The sequence below is a fragment of the Crocodylus siamensis genome, chromosome 5 (genome assembly GCF_052110815.1).
Source record: "Crocodylus siamensis isolate JL-2025a chromosome 5, ASM5211081v1, whole genome shotgun sequence".
Lineage (NCBI taxonomy): Eukaryota > Metazoa > Chordata > Crocodylia > Crocodylidae > Crocodylus > Crocodylus siamensis.
Window position 1 is genome coordinate 197,536,013 of NC_143399.1, and position 25,542 is coordinate 197,561,554.

The following is a 25,542-nucleotide window of genomic DNA, read 5'->3' on the forward strand; positions in this document are numbered from 1 at the left end:
GGGTCCACTGCTGGGGACAAGCACGTCTTCATTTTCCTCATACCAGTGCACTCATCGAGTCAGATAATAGACCCAGCCCTGAGTGAGTGACCAGGCCTCACACGATGAACAGAGATTGCTTGCAGAGCAAAAAGCCGCAACATTCGCACGCACTGAACATTTAATAAAAGGATGAACCAGAAACCCATTAACTCAACTGGAAGAGCAGCTGCATTTGAAGAAATTGCCATTTTTTCCTGGACAGGAGAAGCAGCTAAATTCCTGGGATAAAATTAATTGCCTAAAATTATTTGCTCAGGATAAGCCAATGGTGACATCTAATCAGTAATAGGGGAACAACCCTCAGGGCAGATCTTTTGCTGGTGGCAATTATCATTGCTGTCCTCCGTTCTGCGGACCTATGACAACTCGTGCCGGATGAGGTGCCTTCCCCACCCCCCAGTGTCAGAGTGATTATATCAAAACTACAATTTTTTTCCTTAGCTGCCCTATAATTAGCCGACTGGCCATTCCCCAGCCACCTCCTGTCTCATCCTGCCAGCTAAGAGGCACTCAGACCCTGAAGTCTCTGGGGCCGGGCCAGAGGCGTTTGCCCCCGTCTTTCACGCAGCTCCAGGGTAAATACGGACCACAAAAGATGAACCCAGGCTCTCTTGCTAAACCACAGCATGGACAGGCAGGGAGTGCAGGAGCTGATCCTCTCAACGGCCCTTTCCCTGGCGCGCACCAGATGCAACCCACGGCCTCAGTCAGAGCGGGATTGTTTTTCACCCAGTTTTTTCGGATGTAAAAAGATACACGTGGTGCAAGAGAATGAAGAATCGGGCCCTGGTCGTTCCTTGACTGGGAGGCCCACGGGTGGCCCCGAATCATTAACAGAGCAGGAGAGGAGTATCCCCCTCATCTTTGCCTCACATCCACGCCCTCCCCAGTGCTTCTGGGTCTAACTCATGGGTGTGATTGTTGTTGGTGGGGGCTACAGCCACGTGGACTACAGCTGGACACTAAGGAGTGCAAGCCAGTCCACGTGACACTACTCACGCACGTCTACCCAGTCCTGCTGCGTTCATGCAAGCCCGACAGCTCACTTCTACTGCCATCCACAGCTGCTTGGACCCAGCGCACCCGCTCTGCTGACTCCAATATTTGTGACGCTGGAGTACCCCTGGACCCCCCCCAAGTAACACTCCCCAGGAGTAATACTCCTCCGGAGACATACTCTGCTTCCTCAGAGACATAAGGCTGGAGAAATCAATTCCCCAGGTTTCTTGCAGTTCTGTTTGGGAGTTTGCCTAAGCTTCAGGAAAACTTGCAAGAAAAAAAAAAATCAATATCTGTATTAAGAAGGACAGAGCAGGGAAGAAAACCCCATTTTCTTCCTAAGAGAGGGGATCATTGATTTCCCCCGGCTCCATCAGCTCTGCTGAAGGAAATCGGTGCAGGCAACGGTCCCATGCTGAGCGCTCATCCGGCCCCTCGCGCGAGTGCCCGTTCTGGCGTGCGCTGTGTTCAAGTGCAAATTGCAGCCATTTTCTTATGTCCCTCACCTCGTCCTCTGAATGTGTCAGCCAACTGGTGAAATCAAATGCTCCACACCTTCCCTGCCCTGATAGGCCTTGGCACACGTTCCAGCTTCAGCCACGAACGAACCGCTTTCTAAGTGGGGCTTAATGTTACCAGTTACTTGCTTGTCTGTCTGATGGTTTATAGCACGGCATGATTAGGAAATGGCTAACATCAGATGCTGCTTCGAAAGTGGGTTGTTCATGACTCTGGCTGAAATGTGGGTTGAGCACCCTGAAGTGGGAAAGCACCAAGCAGTGGCTTTTTTCCCCAAGCAGCATACTGACTGTGCTGGCTGCACCCGGTAGCCCCTAATGTGGGGGCAGATGTAACCAGTCTATTTACTCCTGGTCGGGAGATGGCTGGACATAATTGTGTCTATGCTAGGGGCTGCATCAGCATAACCATATTGACCAAAAGAATTATACCTCCTGGGCCAACACTGGTGCTACGTAAAAGAGGCCGCAAGCGGTCAAAGAAAAAAAGAGGAAAAATTCCCCTGGAGACAGCACAAGGCCTATGGATGAGTTCAGCCTTTCAGGCTGAAGTGCGACATAAATGCCCATTCACTGACACAAGGGTAAATTGAATGTCACTCTCATCCAACACAGTGGGGATCAGGAAACAAAATACTTCTTGATTCTAGTTTATGAAGCTTTACCCAATGCAAAGTAGAAAGACAGTCACGTTCTGCCCCCAACCCCTTAAGAGGAGCTGCAGCGTCTGTACTGAAGTCAAAGTTGTTCTTGAGGATTTATAACACATGAAAGAAAAGCTTTGCCCATCAGAGCCTCATGACTTCCGCCTATGGCAGCAGGGGACTGGAAATCACCTTTGAGTCTCCCTCTGGGGAGTCCCATGGGGTGGGGATGTCCCCAGTGAGTGTGCAGCAGGAGAGCTGACTCCCACAGCTCCCTGCAGTCCCTGGCACTCAGGGCACGCTGGGCGTGCACAGAAGTAACCTGTGTGCCTGCTAGGCTCAGCAGGCCGATGGCCTGGCCCAATCCAATTCTTCCCCAACCCCAAGCTGGGCAGCACGCAGCCTGCCAGCAGCCCACCCGGGCAGCCCCAAAGGGCGTTGCTGCTATGGATGGAAGAACCAGGGCCCCCCATAGCTCAGGGGCTGCTCGTCCTGCCGGCAGCTTGCCAGAGAGGCAGGCAGGCTCCACTGAAAAAAAAAGAAAAAAAAAGAAGTATTGGCTCCTGTTGGCATTTGCAGGCTCCTGCTGCAGGAAGAAGTGGCGGCGGACCTGATCCTTTTTTTCTGCAGAGGCTGGCCACCTCTCCTAATAGTTGCAACACAGTGTTGCAAACTACATCAGGATGTAGTTACGTTTGCAATGATGCAAACTCATTTCAGACCCCCAAAACTCCTGCACATGCACAGTGTGACACCATTAAGCCACACAATGTGACATTTTCAGTAATGACATCACATATACAAGTGCCCTAAATTCCCAGTGAAAGTGAAGCAGAGAATCCCACAGCTGTAGCTGCCTCCCTGACCTATTTTCTGGCCTCCCTGCTTACACCTGGATGCAGCAGTGACTCTAGCCCTGGACAATTTTGGTCTGGGTGATATTTCCCTAGTTATCCTTCAGAACAGGTTTGTTTCACGCTTTGTGCTATTGCCGCAGTAGTTCCACTCTGATTTCACATGTGCCGATAGCCATCAGGACTAGCTTTCCAGTCAAATCAATGGGTCTGAAAGGCCACTTCCATTACAGGGGCATTCAGTGCGTTTAAACTTATTTACTTGTGCTTTGCATTACTAGAGTGGTGTGAAATGGTTTCAGCGTACATAAAAATCAGGCCTGGTGACATTACAGAGAGTATATCTCAGGCCCAATAAGTACAACAGTACTGTAAACTACAACTTACTCTGGCATTTTTATAATGAATCCCAGGCAGGCTAAGATCAAATCTGTCCTGCAGGCCTCACTGTTGCATTATTTGCCCCTCAGTTTCCAACCACAGTCCCAATCCTTACTTCCGAAAGCGACTTTTCCCCCACTGTCTGTTGTCGGAGACAGCTGGATATCTGATCGGTCACTGCTTTCCACTCCAGATTCTGCTTTCTCCCTAAATCTCCAGGTGACTGGGATAATTCTGTTTTAATTTTACCCCCTCCCACTCTCAGATTTTGGCAATTTTTTCAAAAAAATACCTCCAGGATGTTCCAACTCCACCCCTGCAGGGACTTACCAGGCGCCCAAGCGTGAGAATATACAAATCAAAGTTCACACTTGAGTTTATCTGTCAAAATGCTCACATAGCCTGACTGCTCACCAGTGCACTTGCCAGGATCTTGCCTTATTAAGATATAAGTAGCTTATCTTGCATGTCCAATGCAAGACCCAGATGGTAGCCGGAAAGGGCAGCCCCATCAACCAGAGACCAGCTGTCACTTGCAACCACCATGCCAGCATCTCTCAAGCAGCCTTCCCTTTTATGCAACTTCTTCCTGGACATTTTTGAGCAGTGGGTTTTTGGAACACCGAAGTCTTGATTTGAACGTGAGGAATGCCATCGATGCAACTACAAGGCAGCTCTGACCTCTATTGTGGCAGGTGGGAAAGAGATTGGAAAATCCTACGCCCTTCTCTTTTTGCCTTGTGTCGCCCATTCGACACTGCTTTTTGCACCCAGCTAATCTCGCTGCTTCTCCTTGCTCATTAATTAGTCAGCAGTTCCTGTGACGTGCACTTTCAAACACCAACAGGAGAGAAAAACATCTTTTATTTTAGTTTTTCAAATAGGAAGACGTAATTGTGAGACAAAGACTGACTGGAGAATGGAGAGCCAAATGCAGAAGATTTTTCTTTTTTTTTTCTCTGAAGCCTTAAAAATCCCACAACCGTATCTATAAGTCAAGTTATCTATATGAGCTTTCAAGAAAATGGGAAAACCTTGGCTGCGCTGGAACCAGATCAAAGCCCACCGAGTCAACTACAGCCTTTTCGTTGACTTTAAGCTTTGGATCCGGCTCTAGGAAAGCAACAGCATGGCAGTAAGTTAGAGGGGGTAATGACACCCTTTGATGTCCATGCTCTTTCAGGATTCTTGCATTTTGGAGGATGAGCAAACATAGTAAGCTCACAGTAATGTTGTCCTGGATCTCATTTAACCCTTTAAGCTAGACCCAAATAAGCTACTTAAACCGGAACAAGTGGCCACACAGACTGTTGTACCAGTTTAACCAAGCAGGTTCACATTCACACCTTGCGCGAGACCCAAAGTCCCTCATTCTGCAGGCCCCTGCTAGCCAGCTTCTGTGCATGCCCAAACCTGCAGGTCTAAGCAGCTATCACCTATGTCCCCTTGGGGACAATAAGCTATGGGATCCCCCATCTATCCCCCCAGCATGGCCAAATCGGGTAGGTGATCTCAGACCAGGCCTACTTGACTGGGCCCTGCATGGAAACAAAGCAGGACGAGGAGGTAGTGTCAGCCCCTTTTATCCAGCTTACTGGTTACCCATGGGGAATGCAGAAGACCTGGATTTCAGGCTCCCTCTTTCTCTAAAAAGCAAGAAATATTTAATGATTTCATGTGAAGTGGAACATCCTCAACGGGAGGGACCGGACCATGGACTATCTTGGTGGTTACAGCTTTCCCAATGCAGGCGTGGGTTCCCATCCCCTTTGGCAAAGAGAAAATTGGACCCAAGCTTCCCCTATCCACAGCCCTCCAGCCTCCACCCCCATGTTTGGTGAGAAAGACCTATGATAAGTGCCCGGCTGTAGGCAGGGATTCAGAATTGATTGGGAACCATTGCCTTCCTGCAGACTAAACTGATGACTAAGTCATCGAGTCATAGAGAAGTCGGGCTGGACGGGACTTCCAGAGGTCATCTAGCCCATCCCCCTGCCTGAGACAGGATCATCCCTATCCAATCCATCCCATACAAGCCATACCCTAAACTCTAACTAAAACTACTGCCAACCATGATGTAACACCCAAACCTGCCACACAGGTAAAGCAGGGGGACCACAGCAGCCACCTTCCTGCTTCTATGTTCATATATGTTAATATAAGCTCAAGAGACCCCTGGTAGCCCATGCCCCCTACTACTGAGGGAGGCAAAAAAACCCATATGACCAATCTGACTATGGGGTAAAATTACTTCCTGACCCCAATATGATGATCAGTCTGACACCAAGCAGAGGGGCAGGACCCTCTAGCCAGGAACGTCTGGCTTTGGTCCCAGCAGGTGCACTGACACACCTCAGCCAAAGTCCCCAGCCTTGGCTGTAGCCAACACCGGGTGCCTCCAAGGGAGGCTTAGAAACACCCTGACACATGCAGCAGCAAGGGGCATGGGGGCAACCAGCAAAGCCCAGAAGCCTGGGAAAGACTGAAGTCCCAGGCAGGGGCGAGTTTTAAGCGCACCCTTCCCCTTGGCCTTTCTTACTGGCTAGCTAGGCACCCCCCTGCTCAGCTGATGCCATGCCAAGGCATCGCCTCCCCATACACACCCCAGCTCAGGGCTGTGGATTCCTTGAAGTGCTTGGTCTGCCAAAAAATCGAGGTGTCCCAATGCAACACCTCAGCAGCGCTGTGAAGGTGTACGTCCCTGGCACACGGCAGTGCCTTCAGTCTTCCTGAGACCTGGCTTCCCAGGTACGTATCTTTGTCACTCCTATAAATCAGCTCTTTGCACAGGAGTGATATGATAACAGAGAATATTACCTAAGAGCCAAATAAGAGCTTAGGAGCGAACGGCATGTACACGATAGGAGTAAGAGGGTTTCAGCAAGGACAATGCATCTCTAGCCAAGGAAAGTGTGCGACTGGAATGGCCCGTAGATGTTTGCAGAGTTCTCCAAAATCCTTTCAAACCTGGCGGCACAACCAGGGCCACCAAGCTGTTTGCCTAGCTCAGCTCAGACCCGCGGGCCTAAAACCACAGCATTGGCAGAAAGTAGCAACTTCCACTTATTCTCTACAGAAGCTGCTAACTTTGCAGATTAATTATTAAAGTGCTTAATCTTGAAGTACGCCTGAGCATTAACTGCTTCCCTGCTGAAAGCGACTCCAGAAATACTCACCAAATGACTAAGTCAGGCGTGTCGAGACTTGCCTTTCTTATCCTGGGGTTTCATTTGCTCTGATTGTGGCAATACTGATGGCAATTATATTTCAAACTGGTTTCAGGCTTGGGTCTGACTGACGCGGTCCCCTTCTGCTGAACTCATATAATTAAAAAAGATAAATAATAATTTTAAGTATTTATCCTGAAAGCTTTTCAAAGGTGGCTGAGCACTGGCCCACTGAGCCGGTGCACAATTTTCAGGGCAGATCCTTGAGGGTGTGTATACACGCATGCTTCAGGGTGGAGGGGGGTGGTGCTTTAATTAGAGCAGCTCTAATGAAAGCACCCTCAGCGTCAGGTGTATTTAGTGTCCTGCACTTCAAAATGGCAGTGGGGGTGCTTTAACTAAACCTCATTTGACAAGCTTTATAAAAGTGCCCCCGCTGCCATTTGGAAATGTGGGGATGCTGAATACACGTGACATGGAGGCTGCTGAAGTGCACTAATTAGCACGCTCCAGCAGACTCAGTTAATTGAGTCTGCTCCAGTGTGTGCTAATTAGCGGAAATCCGAGCAGAGCTCTGTCAAGCGTGGAGGTGCCCAGAGAGAGCAGAAAGGTGTAGGGGGAAGGAGGCTCTAAACCATCTTTGTGATCTTTGTGTTTCCTCAGGCCTAGGGGCAACTGGACTTTGGGCTGATCTTGGGTACATCCTAGGCTAAGGTTGTGCATTTGGCAGCCTGTGAGCTGCATGTGGCCGCTTAAAAGTTGGACTGCCCTGACCCAGGCTAAATCTGATGGTTCAGGAGATGGCCAGCAACCATCTCTGCCATGCCACCAGGATGTGTGCACACATCCTGGGCAGCTCCTCCTCACTCCAGAAAGCAGCTGGTACAAAGAGGCACTGGCAAGCCAGAGCCCATGGGTCAAATCCAGCCAGCAAAGACATTTTATTTGGACTGCAAGGGACCAGAGACCTGCCTTGCTGTTTATAAGCTTTGCACAAGAACATGCCAGCTAGTGGCAGAACTGCCACCTCCAGTCCACCTTGTGTTGATTATTAGCCCCTTCGTTAGTGGAAAGTTGCTGAACCTTGCATTAGAGCACAAACCACCAGCTTCCCGATGGCATAAAGCATAATCATGACTGAACTGGGTCAGACGAAAGGCCTTTTTATCCCAGTAGGCTGTCATCAACAAGGATCAATAGCAGATGCTGTTCAGGAAGCAGATAAGAAACCGGGTATAGGTAGGGTGATCTATCACCTGTGAGATCCTCACAATCATCAGCAGGAGGTTTAGATTGATAAAACCTGCCCTCCATGATGTATCTATGCCCTTTTTGAACATGGCCATGCCACTGGTCTCCACAGTATCCTATGGCAATGAGTTCCACAGGTTAACCAGATGCAGGAGTGTCTTGCCTTCAGCTGGCTTTCAGGGGGGAGCAGAAGCTTTACTCCATTCAGCAGAGATGGAATAACTCAGGCAGGAGTGTGGAGGGCTCTGTCACAGCAAAGGGCCTGCATGTGTGCAAGCACTCAAACTCTGATGCCAAAACTTGGTTGAACAAACTTGGTCTTGGGGCAATCTCTGGGCTACTCCCAGTTATACCCAATTTCCAGTAGCAAGGGTCAGCAGGTGGTAGGAAGCCCTGATGCATCTCCTTTCTCCTGTCAGTGCCATCTGTCTCGGAGGCTAAGTAGGGGGCACGGTGTAGACATCTCACTCCAGGGAATCTTGAGTATTGGACCCATTGATTGCAAAATAAATGGCTGAATGCCAGAAGAGGTAGCATTCATGGGCTAATTAGCTGCCTCTGCAGATGCTCCTCTCAATAAATTGATTTGCTAGAACGTTTTCAAGGGGGGAATGCAAACTGGGTGTGTAAATGCAACCAAATTCAATTTTTCCCCCATAGGGCATGTAGAGCACGTTCAGAGGTATTTGCTGAATTGCAGCTGAGCACCAGCCAGGGCCACTGCTGTGTATGTCTCCCACCTCCACTGAAGCCATTGGACCCTTTTCACTTTGCACCCACTGAGATGCCCCAAAGACTGTGGGGGGCAGGATGGAGCTTTGTTAATCTCTTCCTAACTGCCCCAGCAATGAAGCAGACCAACAAACAGACTTGAATGCAAGGTTCAGTTTGCAGGTATCTAACCCCCAATATGACCCTTGAAGCCAGATTCTCATGTCAGCACCCCTATGCCAAGGGCTTTTGAAAATCTATCCACAGCAGTCGCTGTTGAACCGTTCGGAAAACTCCAGCCCTAGTTATGACTCTCAACTCCGTCACACATATTGTTGTGCCACTGCCCTAAAGACTCATGATGCTGGCGGGACCCCAGACTGTTAAACTGGACTGCAGCTAAACTCACAGGGAAATGCAGATTCCAGAGCTGGATCCAGTTGCCAGCCATTTTGCAACAGGGAGCTGACCAAAGGCCCGAATCCAAACTCCTGTGGCCTTTCTGAGGGCTGAAATCAAAGTCTGAGCTCTACAGCTGAGACTTTACCTCTCACACTACCACGAGCTTTTGCTTTCTTAAAAGCCTCCTCTTGAAATGGCAAGAACAAACCCCTACAAATATGTGCCAATGGACATACCTAGAGGGCGTCTGTCTTCCAGCACTGTGACTATTAGCCATCACTTCACACCAATAACCCAGCCCCTTGAATATTTATGAGCATTTCATTTTATTGCTCCTCGATTGGCCTCCTCTTGCCTCCTTCTTGATGTGTGCTGGAGTTCGCCATCAGGGTACCAATAAGGCGGGGAGCTTTGAATCTTTTGTCACCAATTGTCAATGATTTATTCCAACTGAGCTAGCAACATCTTTTATCCCAGGAAAAAAGCTGATCTGGTTTTCTAGCAAATAACTTATCCTGACAGTATAGTTATCAATCTCTATCCAAAAACCCCCCCTCCTAGCACAAAGACTTAGCAACAGAAACCGTTTTGGCTCCATCTTCACCCTAGCAAAGGTCAGGCTGCTTGTCATAATTGACAATTAGTGCAGTAGTGGACGATAAGTGCAGTCGGTTTTCTTCTTCCCCTCCTCTAATTACTGGAGCCAATTCACTTCCCGCAGACATGTCTGAATCATCAGGGATCTCAGCTATGTGAAGACAACTAATATTTTGATTGATGTCATTTTTCTGAGACGGAGGGAATTTGTGGAGTACAGGGAGAGGAGATAAAAGGATGCCCAGGTTTATTTCAGATGTGTGAAGGTAAATAAATAACAAATTGAAAAAGACACCAGACCTCTGATCCCAGGAAATAAAGCAATGGTGCTCAATCCACATGATACTGGGCTGGCAATGAACAGTCTTCTGCTTGTTGCAGAGGGATCAATAAATAGCACCACAAATCCAATAATGGATAGCCAGGTTTTGAACCTTTGCCTTGCACAGAAGTGAGGAAGATGGAAGGGGTGTTGAAAATAAGTTCATAGAAACTTCATATTTCTATATTCTGGGTCTGGCCATGGCCTTGTTCAGTCCTTGGTGCAGGTAAAAGCAACACCAAGGCTACTCTAATTCACATACAACTACCTCTCTCCCAGTTAGACAAGTCAGAATGGCAACAGGGCAGTAATAATCAAGTTATTCACCCTCATCTCCAGTAACCCTCTTAAATTGGAGGGGGTGACGATTTTGAGAAATGACCCATGTGCAGCTTATGGATTCCATCTGGTGTCTCTGTGTATCAGCGGACTTGTCTACACGTGGCCCTTTTAAGAGGGATTAGCCTAAAATCACCATTTTTAAGGCACATTAAGGGCACGTGTCCACACGTGGACACCCTTAATGTGCCTTAAAAATTGCAATTTTAAGCTAATCCCACCTAAATTTCATACCTGCTTAAAGCAAGTATCAAATTTAGGCTGGCATAACTAAGTTGAATTAGTCCAAGTATAGGTGCTTAATGCATATTAACGCAGTGTGCATCAATGGACGCACACTGTGTTAATGTGCATTAAGCACCTACACTTGGACTAATGCAATGTCAATGGACGCCCACTGCATTAATATGCATTAGCACGGCTACACGTGCGCTGAGACTTAGCTATGCCACCCTAAATTTAATGTGCCTTAATGTACATTAGACAGTCTACGTGTAGATGAGCACCTAAATTGCATTAATGCTCCTTAAAGCCACATAAAGTTTAGGTACACCTAACTAAGTGTGTAGAAACACCCAGCATCAGGTGACAAACTCCATTATGATTGCAGGGCTTGTTGGTCTTCACTGCTGCCACTGATGAACCCGTGTTGGTTGCCCCTAAGCATGCAGTCCCCTGCTGGCCCCTCCTGGATGCGTGCCAGCATAATTTTCTCAAACAGCTTGCCTAGGATTGAGGTAAGACTAACCAGCCTATAGTTTCCCAGGTCCTCCTTCTTCCCCTTTTTGAAGATCGGAACCACGTTGGCCCTCTTCCAGTCCTCCAGCACCACACCAGAGCACCACAAGTGCTCATAAAGCCGTGCCAGGGGTCCTGCAATGACCTTGGCCAATTCCTTTAGTACTCTAGGGTGGAGAGCGCCCGGACCGGCTGACATGAATACGTCTAGCCCCTCCAGAAGCTCCCTAACTAGTTCCTCGCTAACCCGTGGCCCAGGTGTGCCTCCCCCGGGGCCCGAGGGGGGCCCAGCAGGGAGGTGGCTGTTCTGGTCCCTACTTAGGAAGACGGAGGCAAAGAAATCATTAAACATGTTAGCTTTGCCATCTGGTGTGACGAGCAAGTTTCCCATGGCATCTTACAAGGGCCCCACATTACCCGGGACCTTCTTTTTACCCCCTATGTATTTGAAAAAGGACTTCTTGTTGTCCTTAATCCGGGAAGCTAGTCCCAGTCCCATCTCCGCCTTGGCCTTCCTGACCCCCACTACATCCCCAAGCAACTGCAGTATAGTCTTCCCTGGTGATGACCCCTTCTTTCCATTGGGTATAAGCCTCCCTTTTAGCAAGGAGACATTCCCAGATGCTTTTGGTGAGCCACGGAGGCTTGTGTGCTCTCCTGCTCCCTTTGATCCTCGTTGGGATTACCTTCCTTTGGGCTTGGAGGATCGTCTCCTTAAGGAGCGACCACTCTCCTTGGACACCTGGCTCCCCTCCCCTCCGGGACCTCAGCGCTTCTCCAACTATCCTCCTTAGCTCGTTGAAGTTTGCCCTCCTGAAATCTAGGGCTGCTGCCTTACTGCATGCCTTTGCCACCTTGCGCTGGATGGTGAATTCCAGCAGGCGATGATCGCTGTCGCCCAGGTGGTCGAGCACCCGCAGCCCCCTCACCAGGTCATCACCCATGGCCAGCACTAGGTCCAACAAGGCGTCTCCCCCGGTGGGGCTGTGCACCTCCTGGGTTCGATGGAGGTCCCGCACTCTGGCCAAGAACCTACGTGAGCGGTCAGATCTGGCTGACTGCTCCTCCCAGCAGATGTCTGGGAAGTTCAGGTCCCCCATGATGACCACATCCTTAGCCTTCACTACCTCCGTGAGCTGACCCAAGAATTCCTGGTCAAGCTCTTCCCCCTGGTTGGGAGGTCTGTAGTAGACCCCCACCATTAAGTCTCTTTCCCCGTGACTGCCTTGTACCCTAACCCAAAGCACTTCAGAGTGCCCCTTCCCTGACTCCTTGCTAATTGACGAGGATGTGTATTGCTCCTTAATGTAGAGTGCCATGCCCCCACCTCTCCTTCCTATCCTGTCCCTCCTGTACAGCCTATAGCCCTCGACATTCACCGCCCAGTCATGCGTTGAGTCCCACCACGTTTCAGGTTATGATATGGCAACAAAAAATTCCTCTGCCTCCATAAGTTACAGCCCCATTGGGAAGGAGGGGGTTTGCTGGTACAGCTCGGCTCTTATCCCTATATTAGCAATCACTTTTAAGCATAGAGAAGTCTTATGAGCTGGGTTGGTTGAAAGTTTTCTGCCGAAATTGTTTTTCTATGCCAACTTGGGTTTTCAATTCAGGGATTTTTTTTTTTTTTTTGTAATGGAAGCGCTCTGCTTTCCATGAAAAATTTTGATTCTTTCATCAAAAAGCAAAATGCCTGAAAACCCAAGTGTGTTTTTGTTTCCATCCAAAGTTTGCGGGCATTGCATTTCTGTTGAAACAAATGGGAAAATTCCCATGGACCATCTTGAAGAAATAGAACAGTTGACACTTTGCACAGAACCACCCGACCTCTGGGGTCGGCCAGCTTGCTGCTGCTAGGGTGGGTCGTGATAGAAAAGTGTAGCACTGGCATAATGCCGGCATCGTACCACTTTAGGATGCACCCTGCTTGGGGGTGTGGAGGGAATTCCAGAGACATTATACGTCTTATCCTGGCACCATTAGGAACTTATGTGAGGGATTTATCTTTGTGACTGTGATTGTGGAAGACCTGCTGAAGGGCTTTTACTTCTAATCTATACAGGTAGCTAGCGGTGTTAATCGGAAGTCAGGTAGAGGGCAGGGAAGTAACGCTCTAAAGCACCATCCTATCCTGCCTTCTATTCTAGATGACAGATGCACTGAAAATTGCAGTTACTTGCTTAAGTAGGAACTGGGAAAAAAAAAAAAAACCCGAGCCTTTCAGAAGTGATGTAAGCAACTCAACTTCAATGGCAAGCAGTGATAAGGATTTTTAAATAATGCCTTATTCCTCTAGGTTTAACACAATTTTTTGACAACTGGATTCACAAAGAAAGGGGAGGTAGCAATTGGGCTTTCTAGGGTAACTGCAAGGACAATGGCTCCAAACATCATTAGAAAGGGGAATTGACACAGAAATCCTCAGTCACATATTTAATAAAAGGTAGACGTTTTACCTGCAACGCTCCCTTAGTGCCTGCAAAGTGCAAGGATGGTAATTGCAAGTTGCCAGCAAAAGAAAAAGGGAAAAGTCGTACGTGGCTCCTGTGTTCTGTTCCGGGAGGTTACAAACCCGACTGACAAGTGCCATTAGGTTTTATTACTCATAACCTACTGCAGCAAATGATCCAATACAATCCGTGTAACCATCAAGTATTCCTCAGTCCACAACCTAGCTTTAAAAAAAATCTATTCATCCAGAAAATAAACCCCCTCCCAGGTATTATCACAGCTCTATTTTGTGGGGCCATTTCGTGTGTCTTGGAAACAGTGGGAGATACATGGGTGCTGGAGAAAAGAGGGGACGCTATAAGAAGATGGGAGATGATATAGCATATGACCAAGTCTGTTGATTACAATTACTATAGAAGCAACAGCAGTCTCTGCTATGCATTTGTACACCATCCTATGTGCACGTGTAATTTTGAATTTTCAATAGCTTTTTCCTAATCAAACCTTTAATAACATTGCCTAGAAGCAAGCAGCCGAAAAAGAGACCTTGCTGTATTTTTTTCCCATCAGAGCCTCCTGTTTGTGAATAATGCTGCAGTGACCTGGCAACAATCATGGGGGAAGCTTGTGACAGATGCAGCCAGAAGTCAGGTCTCCTGACTTGCAGTCCTGAGCTTTAACCACAAAACCATGTTGACTTTAGTCATCAGTAAGACCTGTTATCTGGCTTTGTCTGTCGAAAGACTGTATTTGTTGTCATGTCCTGCCGACCTATTTGTTTGCTGACTGCAGCAAGCTTTGCAAGGTTGTCCCACAGCAGCAACGGCAGTTTAGGGTAGCGATACCAGAGCTAGCTTTAAACTCGCTGGCATAGGCACCCATAGTAATCTATCTGGTACAGCACACAGCTCGGTGCAGGCTGCAAAACCCACATGGTAAATAAGACTGCAGGAAAATCTCAGCCAGCACAGCAGAACTGCACTCAGTGCCCAGGCCAGCTTATTTGCAACTACACTGCTGGCACCACAGGAGATGATGGTATCTCTCCAAAATGATTTCCTTATCTGTTTGTAATGGCTTATATTAGGGTGTTGTTAAATGTTACCTTTCCCATTTGTTACGTGCTCTTAAATGGGAGTGTCTGCATGTTAAGGTAGGGAAAGATGAGCTAAGTGTCGTCTGACAGTTGCAGTTCCAGCTAGTGTTAGGTATGCCATTATTGCAACATGGATGTCTGCTCCACAGGGCCAATGCCAGCTATTTGTGGTCCTTCAGTATCTCAGGATGCATTGCTCCCAGGTCCCCCCACCCAGATGATCTATTCAGAACTCTACTGCCCCAGGCTAACAGAGATGTGGGCAGCCATTGGAGAGCCGGGCAGCCACAGGGCAGACCTGGCAGCTCCTGCTTGCCAGCCCTCTAGCGATGAGTCAAAGCTGTGCGGGTCAGAGAGGGTACTAACCCTACATCTGAGACTGCTCACAGCACAAACCAACTTTAATATCACCTTAGAGTTAGCACGTGCAAATTGTAACATGTGACTATACCCTTAGAAGAGGGCTGCTTCCTCTATAGGTGTAAACCAGCCAATATTCATCTGCTGAGGTTCCAGCTTCACATTTCCACAACCCTGCCTACCCAGGACATTTCTACTGACTTAACTTCAACTGGGTTAAAATTATCAAGTGAAACTCATACCAACTCCTAGGGCAGATGCCTGTGACATGGTGGAAGAGTTGATTTATTTTCATTTAACCTGACCCTTTTTGAATCAGTTAAGCCAAAAATTCCCCCCGTCCTCTTTACCAAATAAGGGTGTCCAGGCAAGGATTTTCTCATTAACAAGCCAAGGAAATACAGACTAGACTAAAGTATTGTAAGGTGGATACATAACTGGTTAGATCATTGCTCTTAATGAGTAGTCACCAGTTTCTCAATGTCTAGCAAGGAAGAGCTATTAAGTGGGGCTACTCAAGGGTCTGGTCCGGGTCCGGTATTGTTCAATATCTTCATTAATGATGGATTAAGACAAGTGCTTGCTTACCGCTTGGAATGAGTGCTCACTTACCAAATTTGTGGATGCGCCAAGTTGGGTGGCCAAGCTTTGGAGCGGGCTGCCTAGAGAAGCTGTGGAGTCTCTGTCTTTGGAATTGCTCCAGAGCAGGTCAGACAGACGCTTGGCTGGGATGGTCTCGTCAGGGATGGTCTTGCTTGGAGCTGGGGGCTGGAATACATGACTTTGTAAAGTCCCTTCCAGTCCTACTTTCCTATGCTCCTACAAACCTATCAATTTAATTTCACATTTTAGGTGAGGTCAGTGCAACCTTCCTATGTTTGCAAGGCCCTTTAGGTGAGTGTGAAAAACGGTGGAGATTGTTTTAATTATCCCTGAATGCAGCCACTGGAATCCTGAACCCAAAAGGTGAAGACAGGTATTGCATACTAAACACGACTGCTGTCACATAGCATGTTTAAAGGAGGATTACTTATATGCGAATGCCTTTTCATGCAAGTTTCTCTTCCCTTTTGTACTGGAGCCCCCGCCATAAGAAGCTTGAAAAACCAGTTCACATCCTATTCCTAAAGGCTAACCAGAAGGTCATATGACTTTTGTTTTCTTCTCATGCTCCCTGTGCTGCCAAGGTGTTTACATATTAAGCACTTACTTAGAAGCTGTTTCACTTCTGCAGAGAGGCAAGGCCGTGTGGCTGTCAACCAGAACAAACAGGATCGAAAGTCTGACAATATTTGGTGTCTTCCTTAAAGCCCCAGTTCCTGAAATGGAAAAAAAAAAAGTTTCCACAAGAAACTTCAGCTTTTGTTGTATTTTATTTATTTTTTTAAATGTTTCCAGACCAGTAGTTCTCAACCTCCAGCACACAAGCTCATATTTTTTGGCCCATGGGTGTTCCCACAGGCCTGAATATTTGGTGGAGGAGGAGCAGTGGCAGCACTGATTGCTGCTCTCTTTGCCATATTTCAAGACCTGTGGAGAGTCTGGTGGGCTGGGTGATGTGGCCCTGGGCACTAGATCACATTGGCACATGGCAGGGCCAGCATGCGGGGTCACTCCTCAGCTGGATCCTGCATGTGGGGGCCTGGACTTGTGCACTGAGTTTCCCCCGTGGACCCATCACATGCTGTATCTGGCCTGTGGTCTGACTCCACACCACTTTTCTGACCCGTGGGGATAAAAGCTTGAGCACCGCTGTTTTAGACTCCTGAAGCCTCAGGAATGAGAAATCAAATACAGAAGACGCCACATTGATCATCAGCCAACAGCCTCATGATTTTGGGGAACTGGATGCAGGGCTATTGAATGTTTGAGGACAGCAATATTGAGAGCTGGATCTCAGTCTCAGCACCTGCCAGCTGCCGCAGTACACCTGATAAGCAGTACATACCAGTCAGCCAGGGCCAGATTTGTAGAAGTAGTTAGACATCTAAAATCCTCAGACTCTAAAGGCCTGACACGATGTGTGGATGCAGCTGGTACCAGCCTTGCTGTGTGGCTGGGCTGGGAGAATAGCTCTATCAGTCCATCTCAAGCTACGGCTGCTCTCCAAACTTCTGCTAGCATGTTGATCGGGGCGTGAGGAAGAGTGGCATCCCTGGGCTAGTGAAAAGCCTACAGATGCAGAAGAAAACATGTGCTTTCTGAAATAAAGAATGGGACGAGAAGGTTGCGTGAAGCTGTTTGCTTGGCAGTCATTTGTCCAGGGTCGACATGATGTGTTTAATAATCGTGGCAGCTGGGTAGTGCATGCGATAGATAAATGAATACAGCAGAACTCCGAGGATGTGTGAAATCTCACAAGTTCCAAATAACGAGGTCCTGTTCCTACTACTGTCCATCCATCCCATATGTCAGCGCTGTCCAAGTAGTGACCTGTGGGCCACATGTGGCCCCAGAGTGGGTAATACACAGCCCATGGGCTGCCACTGGGAACCACATCCCCCATCACTCCTGCTGCTGTTGTGGCCAGAGCATCTCCAGGCTCCCGTCCCTCCTCCACCTTTACTTTCGGCTCCCACCCTGGCCCCTGGCCACTCACAAGTCGGCCAGCCCTGCCATACGCATTACCGGAGGGTCTGAGCTGCTCATCGGTTCTAGAGAAGATAACCGAGCAGCATCCTCCATGGATGTCAACATCCCCAGTTTCATAGTTTCATAGTTTCATAGTAGCTAGAGTCGGAAGGGACCTAGGTAGATCATCTAGTCCGACCCCCTGCCTTAGCAGGAAAGAGCACCGGGGTCAGATGACCCCGGCAAGGTGCTCATCTAACTTCCTTTTAAAAATCCCCAGGCTCGGAGCCTGCACCACTTCCCCTGGAAGCTGGTTCCAGGCCCTAGCCACCCTGACTGTGAAGTAGCGCCTCCTAATATCTAATCTAAACTTACCCTCCGCCAGTTTGTGACCGTTATTCCTGGTCACTCCTGGCAGCGCACGGGGGAACAGGGACTCCCCCAATACCTGCTGATCCCCCCTGACCAGTTTGTAGCAGGCCACAAGGTCCCCCCTTAGCCTTCTCTTGTGGAGGCTAAACAGGTTCAGGTCCCGTAGCCTATCCTCATAAGGCCTGCCCTGCTGACCCCTGATCATACGAGTGGCCCTCCTCTGAACTCTTTCCATATTGTCCACGTCCCTCTTGAAGTGTGGCGCCCAGAACTGGACGCAGTACTCCAGCTGCGGCCTGACCAGTGCCGCATAGAGGGGGAGGATCACCTCCCTGGACCTGCTCGAGATGCATCTGTGGATGCATGATAGGGTACGATTGGCCTTCTTGACTGCCTCCCCACACTGCCGGCCCATGTTCATCATGGAGTCAATGACGACTCCAAGATCCTTTTCCGTCTCCGTGCTGGCAAGAGGAGAGTTCCCCAACCTGTAAGTGTGGTGCCGGTTCTTCCTCCCCATGTGCAACACCTTGCACTTATCAGTGTTAAACCCCATCCTATTCTCATCCGCCCACCGTTGCAACCTGTCAAGGTCAGCTTGTAGCCTATTGCACCCTTCTAGTGCACCCACATCCCCCCACATCTTAGTGTCATCAGCAAACTTGAACAGGGTGCTTTCTACCCCCTCATCCAAGTCACTGATGAAGATGTTGAACAGTGCAGGCCCGAGGACCGAGCCCTGCGGAACCCCACTGCCCACATCCTTCCAGGTCGAGAAGAACCCATCCACTACCACCCTCTGGGTGCGGCCCTCCAACCAGTTGGCGACCCATTTGACCGTGTGGGCATCGACACCACAGTCTCTCAGCTTTTTGATGAGGACAGGGTGAGAGACAGTGTCGAAAGCCTTCCGGAAGTCCAAAAAGACTACATCCACAGCAACCCCTGCGTCTAATGATTTGGTGACCTGATCGTAAAAGGCCACCAGGTTGGTCTGACAAGACCTGCCACTGATAAACCCATGTTGGTTGCCCCTGAGCATGCATTCCCCCGCAAGGCCCTCCTGGATGTGTGCCAGGATAATTTTTTCAAAGAGCTTACCCGGGATTGAGGTCAGACTAACTGGCCTGTAATTTCCCGGGTCCTCTTTTTTTCCCTTTTTGAAGATAGGGACCACATTGGCCCTCTTCCAGTCCTCCGGCACCTCGCCAGAGCACCACGAGTGCTCATAGAGCCGTGCCAGGGGTCCCGCAATGACCTCAGCCAGTTCCTGTAGAACCCTAGGGTGAAGATCGTCCGGACCAGCGGACTTGAACACGTCCAGCTTCTCCAGAAGTACCCTAACTAACTCCTCGCTAACCCTTGGCCCAGGCGTGTCTCTCTCGTGAACCCAGGAGACCTGATTTTCAGAGCTGACAAACCACCATGTTTCCAAATGAAGTCAAATGGGGTGGGTGTTCAGTGCCATGGAAACTAAGCCTTATCATTATAGTCCTTCCCCCTGCAAAATACTGGAGAACCAGACTTTCTTTGGACTGAAAAAGAGCAGTTCCTAGCCTTTCCGCTTGCAAAGCGTGCAGTGGTCATCTCCTTATTATTATGAAAAACTCATAATGTGAACCAGAGCCTGCAGACAGCCTGAAGCAAGAACAAGGAGAGACACGAGCTGTCCCCATTCTTCTCTCCTGCCTGTTAACTCTGAAACCTACCTGCAACAATTTAAAATGTTAGCACTGCTTCCTGTGTTCAAAACTATCAGTAAGGAGAGAGATAATTGTGTTTGTTGGCATCAATAGAGGGCAGAGCTTGGGAAACCTGCAACACTTTACACTTCCGGTATTAACTCCTAGCCGTCAATCCTGCAACACCCCCCCTCCCCCCAGTCCTGGGACTCTCTTTAAAAGTATATTTTAGGGCAAGTGGAGGTTGAGCACAATTGCATCCAGTTTAAGGAATTCTTTGTGTTAAGCCATTGAAGGGGAAGGGAAGGAAATTAAAAACAACAAACCCTCACAGTGCAGCCCAGGCTGGCGCTGGTCAGTTAACTCTTATTTGATTTTGGTTTCCTGTGAGCTATGAAAGGTGGTTTCCTTTCAGTTTCTACAGTGCTATTTCAGCTTCCTCTCTGTAATTTTCTCTTTCCCAGCAGCAGCAGGAATGCAGGATCAGCCCTTGTCCAAGCTGCTTTCCTCTGCAGACCTACCTTTGTTAAGCAGTAACATTTTTGCCTAAAGAATTCATGTACCGGATAACCAGGCAAAACCAATATTAAGCAAGAGTCATGTCCGGGACTGTACTGGCCTTGGAGGCAAGAATAGGAGAGCACTCTCGTTTGAAAGCACCACGACCAGAGATGCTTTCAGACAGCCACAGACCAAGGCAGGCTGTGAATCTGCGGTGCACTGGCTACTCTGCACTAACTCTCTGTGTGCGAGGTCATTTACCCCACTTTCCAAACGAGCTACTCCAGACTTGCTGCTCAGGAAGAGGGTCCCTTTCACAATCAGGTTTCCCATATCAACACTGGCCTTGCAGCTTCATCTAAGTTTCAGCGGTGGCCTACAGAGTCTCACTCTTCATCACATACATCTTACAACGGGGTGGGCAAGTATTTGGGCCTGCAGGCCACATCAGGAGTTTTGGTGAGCTGTCGTGGGCCAGTTCAGCACCTCCACCCCGCCCAACAGCTCACTAAAACTCCTAATGTGGCCTGCGGGCAGAGCTGTGACGGGCACCAGTTCTGCGAGCAGGGGCGGGTCGCGGCTCTGCCCCGGGTCCCAACCCTGCGCTGTCACCACCCCAAGATCACAGGATCTCCATGGAGACCACCTGGGACCCACCTGGGTAGGATGTGTGTCCAGGCAGATGGGATGGGGCAGGAAGATATGTCCGGGCAGTGACTGTGGAGCCAGGACCCCTGGCAGAGCCGCAATCCACTCTACGCATGCCCCCGCCCGCAGAACCCACACCCGTTGCAGGGATGTACAAGCAGCAAATCGTGGTTCTGCCCTGGCCCCAGCCCCACGCTGTAACCCCCCTGTGACCCCAGCCTCATCCACATGCCCCACGCCCACCCTCTGCTCCCTGCCTGCTTGTGGCTCCCCGCCATCTGCCAGCCATGCACTCTGCCCACGCGGGTCCCACTCCCAGCAGTGGGTGCGGGGCAGGCTGGGGTGCCTGGGCAACAGGGCCAGGGCTGGCGGGGGTAACAGTCAAAAGGAGCTGCTGCCAGGTAGTGAATCTAGCCGCCATGCTGCTCCAGCCCCAATGCATGCCCAGGGGTAGCAGGCCTGGACATACATGCCATGGCCCAGGCTGGCCCCATGTCTGAGCTGGAACAAGGGGCCCACTGTTGGCCAGACAAAATCCTTTGGTGGGCTGGAGCCAGCCCACGGGCCATATTTTGCCCACCCCTGATCTTACAGCTCCAGTGCACAAAGCCATAGAAGCACTTGCTTAAGTCTTCTTGAAATGAGTGGGATAGAAGCAAATGCATAAAGTTAAGCATGCAGTTAAGTGCTTGCCTAACTAAGGCCTATGTCTGCCCTCTTGAATACCCAGGATAACCCACATTGTTACTGAAAGCCTTGTGGGTTGCTCTGTTTCTCATGCAATTGAATGGCCTTAATAATACCTTGCTCATGTAAATCCCTTTCCAATCCCTATTTCATTCTCATGCAAGTAGACAGCAATTACACATAAGTGACTTGCCCAAGGTTACACAGTAACTCAGGGTCAGCACCAAGATATGCCAGATTTGGTTATTTCCAGGTCACACTTTGCATTATTGCAGTGCAAGGGTGTGTGTGCAAGCACTTATTTCAGAGTAGAAGCTTCTTGTATGGATTTCATTTACGTCAGTAAAAATCAGACAAAGCCAAGCCAAACCAAAGCATTTTTATGCCTAAATAAAAATGATCACACATGGACTTGTACATGTTCACGCTGGGTATATATCAATGAGAACTGCTGGGTGAGATTTATAACCTACTATGGTTTAGACTTCATAACAGTGAGGATCTATACAAGATAGGGCAAGCTGAGTAGGACTTATCAAAAAGTTTTTGGAACATGAGAGCACACACACACACACACGTGTACATGCACACTGTCCAAAACAAAGTACTCTGGACTTGCCTCCTATGCCTTCCTTAAAAGGACAGTGCATAAGTTGTCTAACTTTGCACATATACAATGCAACCTATTGTTACATCTGCCTGCCCATTTTATTCCAAGTTCAACACTGATAGGGCAAATATATGGGTTCCTATTTTACCAATGAGCAAAATTCATTTCATACAAAATTAATTCCATAAAAAGGCCATGCAAAGATTTATACACATCTTCTGACCTTGTCTTCACTAAAAAGTTGTCCTGCACTCACCATATGAGTAAAGGTAGTTGAAGAGGTACAGCCCTACCTCCTCAGTGAATATGCAATTATACTGGAATAAAGGTTGCTCATTGTTGCCATATGGAAATGGAATAATTATGACTATATCCACATAGGGGTTACAGTAGTGTAAGTAATACTTTTAAAAGATGGACCTCTCTGAATTGCTTAGTCCGAATGCTCATTAGGCCATCCAGTTATCCACATGCCACCCTCCTCTGCCCCCAACACCCTCCTGCTGTTTAATTCCATCAGTTAAACAAACCCTCAGGTTTTAAAATCCATTTGTGCATTTCCAAACAGGAATGCTAGCATACAAGCAAGTTTTAACTCATCTCCGTTGCCCTCCTTAGGATAAACCCAGATAAACGATGTGAAACTCTTAAAGGCTTTTGTTTGAAGAGATGGAAAACGCTGTTGTAGTTCAGTAGCGTGTGGACATTACCCCCCTACTAGAACCCGCCGTGTGAACAGGGCAGATGCTGAACACCATGGTGGACTCCTACAAAATGGACAGATGCTGATTGTATGCTGCAAGGCAGACATGGTAACAGCACGTGGAAAGCTGCCTCTTCTTGTGCCTCACGGCTTCTGGTCCCTGTGACCAAACACAGCCCAAATGTAGGCAAACATCTTTATTTTTAGTATTAAGCACACTTCAAACTAGCTGGTGATGGCTACCTGCTGGAGGCGAGCACTCCTGGAAGTCTTCAGAACAGGGAACTTGCTGAACCAAGGAGGGTGTTTCTTATTTTAAAGACAGCTTCTCAAAGGCAGTCAGGACAGCTGGGAGCCGGGAACCCTAACGGCTTTGAAAGAGGAGGGGAGCTGAGCTCTAACTTCCTTCCTTGCCTTGCAAATCTTTTATACAAATTTGCTCAGGGGACAAGCAGCTGCAAATGTTTTATCTTCTTAAAGATAAGAGACCTGAAACAGCTGAAGCCCACAGAGAGTGCATGGGCTCTGAAAAGGATTCATGAGATCAAAATTATGATGCTGAGGCACTGACCTAATCTGGGTCTCTTCCAGTGCCGTCCTGCCATGGCTTGTATGCAACTGAAATGAAGAGTGGGAATAGCAGACTTCACTCCTAGGCCCTCTGGTAAAACCTTGATGACCTGAATTTGGGGCAGATGGGAACGATACTGCACAGGTGAACTTCATAGCTCCAATCAAAGCCAGGAGGTAGCTGCCAATATTGAGGAAAGCAGGCTGTCTCAGATAGGGCACCCAAAACTAGAAGCCTCTTTGGAGCATGCAAGTCCTAGAGACTTTCCTCACCAGAAAGCCAGGAGAGGGGGCAGCAAAAGCAAGACAAAAAAGTCCTGGAAATGAAGTGAACAGTACAGGTGAAACAGCTGTGTTACCTGTACAGTACTGGCAGCTCCCCATCTCTCCCCTGTCTGCAGAGACGGCGTGATCGGTCCAGCAAACCGAGCGTTGGGGTGAGAAGTCAAAACCAAGACTCCTAGCCCCAGCTAGGGGACTCTGATTGTCTTCTCGGCAAGCTCACTGCAAGTCTCTTCTGCATAATCCCTCTCTGTTATATGCGGATAACCTTCAAAAAGAGGACTGGCTTCTTGTTTGTATGGGACTTTAAGGCCCTCAACCTGTCCCCAGTGAAATCAATGGGAGTTTTGTCCCTGATTTCAATGGAAGCAAGTTTCCAAAAGTGGTAAATTGTATCATTATACTGAACGGAGGAATTTGGTGCTGTTAAGAGTGAAGAAGCTGATTATATCAGCCACATGAGTTGGAAGAGGACAAATTATTTTGGTAGTGGGGTTCTTTTGCAGTAGTTCACAGGCACTGAAGTGATACTATGTGTGGGCACACGCCAAGGAAATGATGATTTTATGATGGGACTTGACCTTGGTGGCAGAAAACAGAAGAGATTATTATTCGCCTTTATAGTAGGGCTTCCTGACTCGCCAGTATTGGGACTCCTTGTGCAGTACACGACATACACAGAATAAAAGGCAGTCCCTTCCCACCCCCCAAAGAATTAAAAATCTAGGAAGACAAGACACACAAAGGAAGCCTTATTATAATCCTCACTGTGCAGATACAGATGGGGAATTGCAGCAGAGGGCTTGTCTAAATGAGGACACTTGTGAATGAACAAGGAGCTGAATTTAAAGTGGAATCGCTACTTCCATGTGGATACACCCCGCACTAAAAGTGCCTTTTTGTGGTTTAGAGTAATCTATTCCCAAAGTGGTCTAAAGCTAAATCATGCAACAGTACTTATAGCATGAAATGAGAGTGTCTGCATGGTGAGCTAGCTGCAATTGCTGATCCAGTTATTTTCCCATATAGACAAAACTACACAGCTAGCCAACATCACCCAGAAGGTCTGTGGTAAAGCTGAGAAATGAAATGCTACATCCAGTAGTTTAATCGCTAAGAAAATATGATTCCTTTAAACTAAGTGGTGTAACTGGCTGGATAGCTGTCCTACAGCACATCCCAACTTCTCATTGTTTTTTTTTTTTAAATGCAGAATCCGAACAAACAAACAAAGAAAGAAATTTTAAATTTCCCGTGGCATGAAAATACTCCAACATGTCAATTCTGTACCATTAGACTAGTTCATTTTGATAATGTCAAAACATTAAATAACAACACTGCATGAAATATGAAAACTCTCACAACTAATTGTAACAGTCACAAACATAAAATAGTTCAATTAACATTTTTAAAAGGCAAAGCACAAAGAAGCAAAACAAGTAAGTCAAAAAATGTTTCCACATTATCAAAACATTTCAGTCACTGAAATGAAATGCAAAGATGAAAGTGATTCTTTTTCTTCTTTCCATTGAAAATTTTAGCAAAATTGGCACGTCATCCAAAACAGGCAGATTTTGAATTTTCTAATGGAAAAACTTCTTTTGAGAAAAAAAAGAGTCAGTTTTACCAGTGATGTAAATGGTGGGGGTTTTTTTTTTTAAAAGAAAGAGTAAGTTTCAATCATTACTAAAAACTACAAGTAGTTTGCTGCATATTCCTACCTGGAGCTGGTAGGAAGAATTACTCATGGCACCTTTCTAATACAGTTCACAAAACCCTTCCCCTATTACACAGGTGCTTTTCAGATGGCAAATGAATGGTTTTTACTGAAGTGAAGGAGACAGCTAGAAGAGACGAATTCATCCTCTGACCTGCAAAATCTATGTAAGCATTAGGAAGTGTTAGATTTTTCCCCAAAGCAGTGGTTAGCTACCATTTCACCACCCCCTGTAGTAACAGATGCATTAACCAGTTATTACACCTGACTTGACTGAAGTAATCCTTCTGGTATTCAACACTGATGAGTAATTGCCCTAATTAGTCA